Raw genomic sequence first — 9945 nt, 5'->3', positions numbered from 1 at the left:
TGTCCCATCTCTAGAGACACTCAAGATCAGGCTGGACCAAACTCTGGGCAACCTGATAAAGCTGTGGGTGTCCCTGTTCATTGCAGAGGATTTGGACTAGATGACCTTTAAGGGACCCTACCTGCAGAAATGAATCTATGATTCAAAGAGGCAAAACATTGCCCAGACTGATTTTTTTTTTTAATTTGTTTTTCTTCAGTCAATACCCTGTTTTCTGATGTTTAGCCCATCCAAGTTTTTAGAATCCTTTTGTATTTCTTCCCTCAAACTGCAAAATCCGTTATTCATCCAGCAAGCAGGAACAGTCATCCTATCTGACAGTATATTAAGCTGCAACTCTGTTAACGTGGTCTGCAGGGAGGCAGTTGGTAATTGGCAAAGCGAAACAGTGCAGGGCTGTGCCTGCAGAACAGGAGGGGGTGGATTTACAAGCACCTGAGAGCACCAGCTTTATGGGCTCAAAGAGCTTTAGTGCTCTGGTGCTCCTTGTGCCTACCAAATGCACTGAAAATAAGTTGAAATGATGTCAGGAGTTGAAACTGTGTCGCAGACCAAATCTGCAGCAGTTGGGTGTTTGCAAAGGAGGTGCGTGGCACCCCGTGTGTCAAACCAGGCACAGCAGAGCTCTCTTGCACCAACTGCTTAAGACAAATAAAAGACACAACAATACATCAAAAGCAGAGCGTGTACTAAAGGAGCTTAAAGGGAGGCAGCTGAGCGTATGGAGACAAGGCACCGTGGTTTTGGTTTCCATGTGCAGTGAATGGATCCCTTTGGAAAGATTGAAATGCTGGAATTTGGGAAGGTATCTGACAGGCTGATATTACAAGGGTCCACTTTTGTTATAATAATGGAAAAACGCTCATGTTATTCCAGGAGATTTTTGTTAATTAGAGATCCATTTAAGGATCTCAAACAGCTCCAACTCTCCTGTCTGATGACATACAATAAATAAAATCCACTGGATAGGAAAGAACACGATTTTTATTACAACTGTTGTTAAAGCAAAACAATAAACCCCCATACTCTAAACAAATGTACAGTGATTTCGTAGTTATTTCAGGTATTTTGCACTGTTAGTAGAAAAAAATCTGCAGTGATAGAGGTCAAATACACAGTCTGCTACAACCAGTAGGAGTTTTTCCATTATTACTTGTGGATAAGGGAGCAGGCTCATAAGAAAGTAGAGTCCCTTGGCGCACAATGAAAGAAGAGTGCTTTAATTCTATGCATTGCCTCATTAAAATGGCACGAGGAGTGAGGCACACTCTCAATCAGTGCAATGAACGTGAACAATATTCTTGAGTTGCGTCTGTCCAGCTTTTAAATGTGTCTGTACTCGTCCCAGTAACAACCTTTTGTTTAGGAATATTCAGCTGCTATCCCCATAATTGAATTTCACTCCCGAGCCTTCCTCATCACAGAGCAATGAAACCCCATAGCCATTTGTTACAGATTTGCTCTGAAATTGTGCTTGTGACCCAGGGATTAAGCATGTGGTTCATGAGCATCCTTGATGATCGTTTTAAATAGAAGTCAAGGTGCACAATGAAATCCTGGGTGGAGAAGAAAGGATGTACAGCACACACAGATGTACACACTCTTAATGCATAGAGCTATATATACTCCTCTTGCTTCCTCTTGTCTCTAGGAAAGAGGAGAGCTCTCTGTCTAATCAAATTCTGTGTATGGCACAAGGAACCTCATTCATCCATTCACGTAAATTCTATGTGAGCAGCAGAATACCATTTAGAAAGGCAATCAACCTTTAAACCTTTAGAAAGATTTCTAGCAACAGAGAATCTGTATTCTCAGAAAAAATCCAATTAACTTTGTAGCTAATATTTTGTGCCTTATTTTTAACATGAATCTATCCAGCACATCTTTGGCCTCCAGCTCTCATTGCTCCCTTGGCATATTAATAATCCCTGCATTATTAGATGTTCTCCCCACGTCTATATGGATTGGAAGTGCTTCACCTTTTAACCTCCTCTTGGATGAATTTATATTGAGCTCCCTTGGGTCTTTCACACAACAGTGAACTCTAGGAAATCCAGCCCCAGCGGATTTGTTTTTCTGGTTCTTTCACAACTGTACTGGGAAGCTGAGAAAAAGCAAATAGCAAAGCAAATGTAAAGCATCTCAGCGTGGTGATATAAATGGCAGAAGTGAGGCAAGCACAGCTAATAGCCTGCTGGAACGGGATTTGCTGGCATTCTTCTCTGAGGGAGCTGAGTGATCTGGGAGGGGTAAGGAACCAGGGGAGCTAGGTATTTACCTCAATAAATGGGGCATTTTGTGTGAGAGCAGTGGGGCCATGCAGAAAGTTAGGACGGGGCTGGAAAAGTGTAGCAGGCAGGAACTGCAGCTGATGATCAGCAAGACCCATGGGAGCTGTCTCTAAACAAGGCTTTGGCTCTGCTTCTGATGAGGCTGGATCAACTGCCATCAAACATTTCTCTTCTTCTAGGTAGCATTTCTCTGCTTTTATATCCAGGGTTCAGGTTTGTACTCTGTCAGCTCAAAGCCACGACTGTCTTTGTTTGCTGCTGTGTATTAGCTGTGCATGTACTCAGCACTACTTAAATGTGGATGCAACACGGCGCCCTCCAAATGGTACTGACAGGAGAGACCTGGTGCACAAGGTGCTTGTGCGTCTTTCAAGTGACAGTGTGGGGTCTGTGGTCCTTATGCTCTTAGACAGTGCTTGTAGGAAGGTATAGAGTATGTGAATGTTCACAATTGCAAATATTTCTTTTAAGACAAAGTGTATGGAGCTGATTAGAAAGGCTACTGGAAGGGGGAAGACAGAAACAGAGTGAGTGTGCTTTCGTAGAAAATACTCCCAGGACTTGTGGTTACATTGAATCTACATTTGCATAACAATCACTTTGTCTAACTATTTTCCAGTAATTTGTGTAGATGAAAGGGTAATTTTCTTTTCACTGTTTTCCATGTTATTTAATTTGTTTGGAAGTCAATAGAATTATATTTTTAAAAATGCAAATGATTTTCACTGAAAGTCACTCTATTTCTGTATTTTTTTTATATTGATGTTGTTTGCGGACGTTTTAAATACTTAGTCATCTTATTGAAAAAAAATTCTCTCTCTTTTATACCTAATTGTACCTATTACACTTAATTGCTATACAGAGCAAACGAAGCTTAAAAGGAAAAACGATGACTATCTAATGGGGAAAGTATCAAAGAAAATCTTCCAGTGTAGTTATTGAATCTTCAGATCCAACTCTTCAAAGGCATCCCGTTGATTGTCCAGGTGTGGTCTACCATGAGACAAAGAAAATAGACTCAATGACCTCAAACGGGACAGCCAGCAGTACCATTAAGGACAAGAAAGCAGAAATGATTCATCACAGATATGCCAAAAAAAAAAAATAAAATACATATATATATATTTCACCATAGGCATGTTAAACATATGAAAATGAGTTGGTGTCAGCAAGTGAGGATGAGAAAGTGCCCTATGAGTGACCTTTTGGTTTGTTAAGGCCTAATTGCATATTGAAAAACATGCCTGTTAGTGTGAAGTTGAGGTGTACGTGTAACAGCAGCTATCCCCTTCCAGAACTAGAACTTCTGAGTCTGTAATACTCATACTTCAGATGAGTTGGAGTAACAGATTGGATACTGTAAAGAGACATGGTTTCGTAAACAACCAAGTACAAGTAACTGTGCTTCTGTTTGGGGATGTGCTTGCTTTGTGAGGAAATGCCAAGTACCTGATTCTGGCCGGAATTAAAGCAGAGATCTTCATGTGGATTCCAACCCTGTGTGCTTACTGGCTGTGTACGGGCACAGCCTGCATTTGGGATAACAGAGTGGTATATCATTGTATCTGACTCTCAGATTGCCAAACGGGGCTTTTTTTCCGTGGGACACTGCTAAATGGCCCTTAACAACTGCTTTGTTCTGAATGTCTGCAAGCTGAGGATCTGCAGAGCTTAAAGGAGCATTGCATGGATGAAGGTGAGTGCAGTCCTGCTGGCACTGAACACGGCATGATGCCAGTGGGAGGAAAGTAGTTCCGCGTGACTGGCTACTCACACTGCAGGTATAAATAGAACCTACACAGCTTTGGTGTTGCTAATACCTGTCCTATCTTTGCTTCTCAATGGAAGAAACAGAAGGATTTTTTTGTCTGAGGAAGGAGTCCGAAAACCTTGCGAAAAGGTGCACTTATTTCTAAGTGCAAATGGGCTGGAAGAGAGGGGGAGAAAAAAGCTGTAGAAATAATATTGTGTCACACAGACAAAAAAGAGGATTTTTTCATTCTTAAACTTCTTTTGTTCACCTGTAGATATGGCAGTTCTGTATTGCCTCTGTTAAGCTAATTGCTCCCTTTGGAATGCTTTTAAGACCATATTTGTTAGTCTGCACAGTGAACAGGCATGTGGAGCCAAATTTCAAGGTAATGGATGTTACCATGGAAGATTTGGCTGTTGCATCTAGCCTACTTATTTTTGACACAGATCTCATCCTCCTGTCTGCACCAGTGTGTGTGGTGGAAAACAAGCAACGTGCCACAAAACACAACTGGAATGAGCTGGATGAGTCTGTGTCAGCTGTACTGATCCTATCACTGCCATGTGTATGACTGAACCAACCTGCAGTGCCACTTCCAAAATGGACTCAGCCAGTGGCTTTGGTTGTTACAAGATGACGAGTAACCTGGCTGGAATTCGGTACCAGGGGAGACTTTGTGGGGAAAAAAAAGATCATTTCTGAGGATGACTCATTCAGGTCCACCTGAACGGCACCACCCTGGTGCTGCCTTGCAAGCACCTGCCACTTCTGTGCCACCATCGAGCACTAATTGCTGTGTCAGCATGATGTCTGCTTCCACGTGGCCATGGGACTGAGTTACAGATACAGCATTTGGGGAACAGACTGTGATCCAGCCCTGGCTATTAATCATTTTGCTGTTTGCTGGGTTATTTTTAAGCCAGATCAGTTCCACAGTGCAGCTTGCCAGCCCGCTGCCTGGACGCAGATTGGACAGAACAAAACTGCAGTAGGAGACGGAGAGGAACTGGGAGCTACATCAGCTGGCCGTGCTATTTAAGTAAGTTCTGCATTTCAGAGCAGAGTAAATAAACTCATCAAGCTGCAGCAGCAACCTTGACACTGCAGTTTCTTGGCTGCTTGAGCACAGACATGTGGAAATGTGGTCCTGAATGTGACCATAAAGGCAAAAGAGGAAAAGCTGCTCCAGCTTCTTTGGAGCTCAGTATGTGCTCAGAGCTGGGAGATGTGGAAGGAAGGAAGGAAGTCATATGCTCGTCACATTGTCACCAGCACTCCTTGGTTGTCCTTGTCATGAACCCAAAAAGGGGACTGACAGTGAAAAGGAAGCTGACATTAAAAAGATGCAGAACTCAAAAGTGGAATCAGTTGAATTCCTTTCCAAGGGAGGATGGGAATTTGTCAAGGTGCACACTTTTCAAAGCACGTCCACTATTTTGGTAGATTTAGACCTAGAACCCCAGCTTTCTAAGCAAAATTTTCACTTCTGTATATCTTCATAATGAAATATTAGTAAATCCTTGTCCTTGTAATACTCCAAAATAAATTAATCAGTGATAATAGATTCTGTTTGTGTTGAGGCTCAAGCTAAGGTAGAACAAGGACTGTCCATGAATTCCTGGCTCCTAAATGCTGCTCTCTCCACCTGTCTGATGGTTTACTGTTATCAGGAACCAAATCTCCCTAGGAGAGATTTTGAGGAAATTCCTCCATTTTGATTTGTGAATGTCAGTAACATATTTTAAGAGTTATGTTTAGACTTGTATAGTACGATCACCATTCTGGAAGCAATTTAATTTGGGAAATTAATTGTTATTGAATTTCCAGTCATCCAGTAAATAAGATAATACAAGAGCTGTTATGAACAGTTTTGAATTACGAATGAGTTAAAATTCCAATGAATTGCTTAACGTGAAGTCAGTGACTGTGCTGGGAAATGCAGGAGTCTCATGCAGGCAGCACTTAAATATAGAGGTTAATGAAGTGGTTTCTTACTTGGAGAGGGAAGAAGTCTTTTAAAACATATTTTGCATTTATTTCTGGCAGCGTTTATAGCCATTAGCACTAACTTCTCAAAACAAATCTGTATTGATTCCAGATAAAGTGCACAGAATTTTCAAAATTATTGTTTCTTTTAATCTGTGACTAAACTGCTGGTCTTGCTAAGATGACTAATAGATGCAAGATATCTTTACTATTTAATTATAGATTATTTAACCTACTAAAGGACAAATGAGAAGTGATCATTGTAGCAGGAGTAAACACCGTAGTTGATTTTGAATGAGGCTCTTGGTACCTTATTGCAGAGCTAACGTTGCCAGATAACTTTGTCTGGCTCATCGTGGTTTTGTGACTGCCTTATGCCAGGTTTTGTTGAGCCACTGTAATTAGAAGTCAAAATTGCTGAGCTTATTCACATCTTTGGTTTCCTTACTAAAGCTGCTTAATTGTTTGGAGAAGCTCTGACTAACAGGTTAATGTGTTTGTTCCACGGCATCCAGCTCCTGTGGAGAGCTCTCTATAGCAACATGGGATTGAAGATGTTTACCAGAAGTTCATCTGAGAAGACCCCAGCAACAATGTTTGAGGCTCAGCTGTGGGAATATACAGCAAGAGTTTTCAAGGGGATAAAAGGAAAGATTTGTAGGTTAAAATAAGTGAACAAATGATCAAAGCTTCTGACTTGGTCCCTCAAGTTACTGATTTTCTGGTTGTCTCTTGAACATCACAAGCTTACTGCTCTGGGCAGAAATAATTAACTAATGAACGCAGGAGAGAATTGCTGAGGAAGGGTTGGAACACAAAACTTGTTAAAATTTAACAATAAAATATCTCTGTTTTGTGTAATATCTGGTATGTTGATCACTTTTAATGTTAAAAGCCCAACGGTAATTTTTTCTAATTATGCAGAAGTACCAGCTGCTGCCAGCTATAGCCTCCTGTTTTGCAGTTCAATCTATGCCTTCAGCAGTACTACAGAAGTTATTTCATTTTCCATGTTACGAAGTTAAATATGTCAGGCAGTCAGACACAATTCCTGCCAAAAAAACAATTACATTTTAATTATGTTGCTTTGCTTTTAAAACCTGTTGCCTGATTGATAACTTTATGGGTTTAGCATAGGAAGCAAATTATGTGCTAGAGCACAAGGAAGCAGAAACTGGGAAACAAGTCATAAAGTTGTCAGGCAGTAGACTTATAGGCCTAAAAACGAGAATTACATAATTAAAATCTGTCTTTTTTTTTTTTTTTGGTGAATGGAGATCAGAATATGCTTAATTAGACAGACTGACAGACTTGCGGAAGAAAATCCCACTGAATTTGTCTATCTGGATTTAACTGTTGGCTTAGATGAGCCTAAAATATTAGGCTCATTTGGAAAACAGTAGGAGTAGTGAAAGAATCACTGTGCACTGATTCTCCTCTTCCTTTTCTTCTCCCAAGGGACACAAACAGAGATGGCTGTTAGATAGTTTACCCTACTGCTGCTGTTCTTCTGTAATGCAGTTTCAATTCATTTTGTCATGGGTTACCTTGTGACTCAGAAGGCTGCAAATAACATTCAAAGACAAGGAGCAGAAAGGTTTAGTCAGTGTTAAACTCATAATTACTTTTCAATATTCTCGTTTTGCAATCCTAATTTGCCCCTTTCATGTTGTTATGTGAATATTTCTCCTGTCTTTCCATGCTAAGACCTTTTAAATCTTATTTACATTCCTAGATCACATTCCTAATGAGAAATGAGCTCAAACTCTGTAGAAGTATCAAAAAAATGTATAACTCGTATGTAGTAATGAGTTCTATTAACTACAATTCTTCACTTTCCTTCTGAAATACAAGACCCTATTTTACATTTTATTGTGCCTCATTGCTGCCCAAAATTATCCTGTCGCCTTATTGTTCAAAGTCATTCCTATTTTTTCTTTTAAAATATCTAAATATTTTGTGGATAACTTCAAATATGTAGATAACTTCTGCATAAAATAATTATGTTTCATAATGTTAGCCAGAAAGACTAAGCTTTCAACGGCAATCTTTTATTGCTTTGTAAAGTCTGGCTGTATGTGTGAGTTGGCAGGGAGAGGATTCTTGAAATATTACATTATTTTTGGATTATAAAACCCAAGGAACATCTGGTCAACAAATGGGTCCAGCAAAAGTAAGTTCTTCGGCTTCTTTTTATGCCAAGCATTAGCTTAACTACTAGATATTCCCAGTGCCAGTCAGGCCTCATCAATTGGTGACTGTAATGGGAAGCCAAGAACAATGTGTGCAAAGGTAATAAAGGCCATGTATGTGGGTCAGCCACAGTGAAACAGGAGATGTAACATAGACATCTATGTGAATCCAGGCTTTGGTGTTCGGCTTTTTATGGAACAACTTGTTAGATCTTTGCAACAATGAGGACCCTGAGTCTTTTTGTATTGTTGTCAGTGACAGAAAGTCTGTTGACTTAGTAAGTCTCCCAATGCCTCAATTATGTTTGATGATAATGCAGAAAACTAATTCATTTTCCCCATCCAGTGTTTGTAAAACCCCATTGGAAGCATGAGTGTCCCTGTATGAATCTTACAGCAAGATGACTATTTCAGCTGCTGGAGTTAACATCCTGTGCTTCCAGCTCAGTAATTTTATACTCCCCAGTTGGATGCTTAACGCACATTCAGACCCTGAGAGTCTCAGAACTACACATATTTTTGATTGCTGGCATAAGTCATTTTCAGCTATGTTGTTAAGTGATATAGCAGCAAAGTTATGTCCATGATATGTGGCTTTGAAAGGGCTGTCAGGTTGATGAAGTGAACTGTGGGGAAATCTAGGAAGTCTTTTGCCCTCCGTGCTGCACCAAATACGTACTTCCAGCTGAGCCTTCCAGATCATCTTGTTCAGTTTATGAATGTGGTGTTGGACTTCGTAAAGACTGATGCTTCAATAGCTTGGATGTATCTTTGGTCAAGATAAGATTGTATAGAGATCCAGCACTTTCAGTCTCTCAAAGCTTTGTCTCCGTTTCACGTTTAACAAACGAGCAAATGCTTGCAGTTGTCTCCTCCGCAACCTGTCAAGGTGAAGCAAGTTTTTCAGCCAGTCAAAATTTCTGTGATCTTTTTGCTGTCTTGTTTCTTCCTCACTGCTTCTGCAGCATTTCTGTAGCCCTCAAGTAGTGTGTAATTTCAGTCTTGTGAAACAGGTCTTTGCGTTGCAACCAATCAGCTAAACTGGAGGTAGACAACTACTGCTGTAAGTGGCAGAAAATAGAGTAACTCCAAGTGCAGTAAGTGTTTCAAATGGCTTAAAAATTGCTTTATTATGAATTATAAACTACTTATGCTGTCTTGATATTGGGAACATCATCTACTGTGATTCATTGTAGTCAAGCAGCTATTAACTTCAGGGAGAAATGGTGCAAAAAGAAAACTGCTCCCTTAGCAAGGGGGAATTTTTTTTTTGGACAAGTGTTGGAACCATACTAAATTATTTTACTTTGCTCATTCAGATCCGTCCTACTAGATCCTTTGATGTAGAATTTATGTAGTTTGCATTAAAAGGTAAGTTTTAAGGTGTCTGAGTAACTAAGGCAAGGCGTATTGTGTGTTAATCACCTTGATGCACCTTAACAGCCCTAAAACTAATTAACAGAATAGAAACAACAACAGCAAAAACTAGAAATAGCAGAAAAATCTCATATTTACACAATTTGTGAAGTCTTTGTAAGTGTGAAACAACTACATATTGGATCACTGGGTGTCCTTTCTGTAAGGGACTTGTAAATTTGGATACTCAACCCTCATGCAAAGTAAATGGATTTTCAGAGAATGCTGAGCTGTTCCACTGCTTGCAGCTTGGAAATTGGAAGCTCCTGTACCTTACATGGGTACTGAAAGTGTTTCCTAGAAAACA

The 9945-nt window shown here is 40.1% G+C and overlaps 1 long non-coding RNA gene across 1 annotated transcript in view; it reads right to left on the bottom strand.

Annotated features, from left to right (window-relative positions):
• Nucleotides 1–966: 966 nt before the first annotated feature.
• The window catches only part of LOC146543890 (uncharacterized), a 125306-nt gene continuing 116327 nt past the window's right edge, over nt 967–9945 (bottom strand). The window contains exon 3 of the long non-coding RNA XR_014884776.1: nt 967–3284. This is a non-coding gene — a long non-coding RNA (uncharacterized LOC146543890). The remainder of the gene's footprint in view (nt 3285–9945) is intronic.

This window comes from Meleagris gallopavo, chromosome 8 (assembly GCF_905368555.1).
Source record: "Meleagris gallopavo chromosome 8, MGAL_WU_HG_1.1, whole genome shotgun sequence".
NCBI lineage: Eukaryota > Metazoa > Chordata > Aves > Galliformes > Phasianidae > Meleagris > Meleagris gallopavo.
This window is presented reverse-complemented; position numbering and strand designations above follow the sequence as displayed.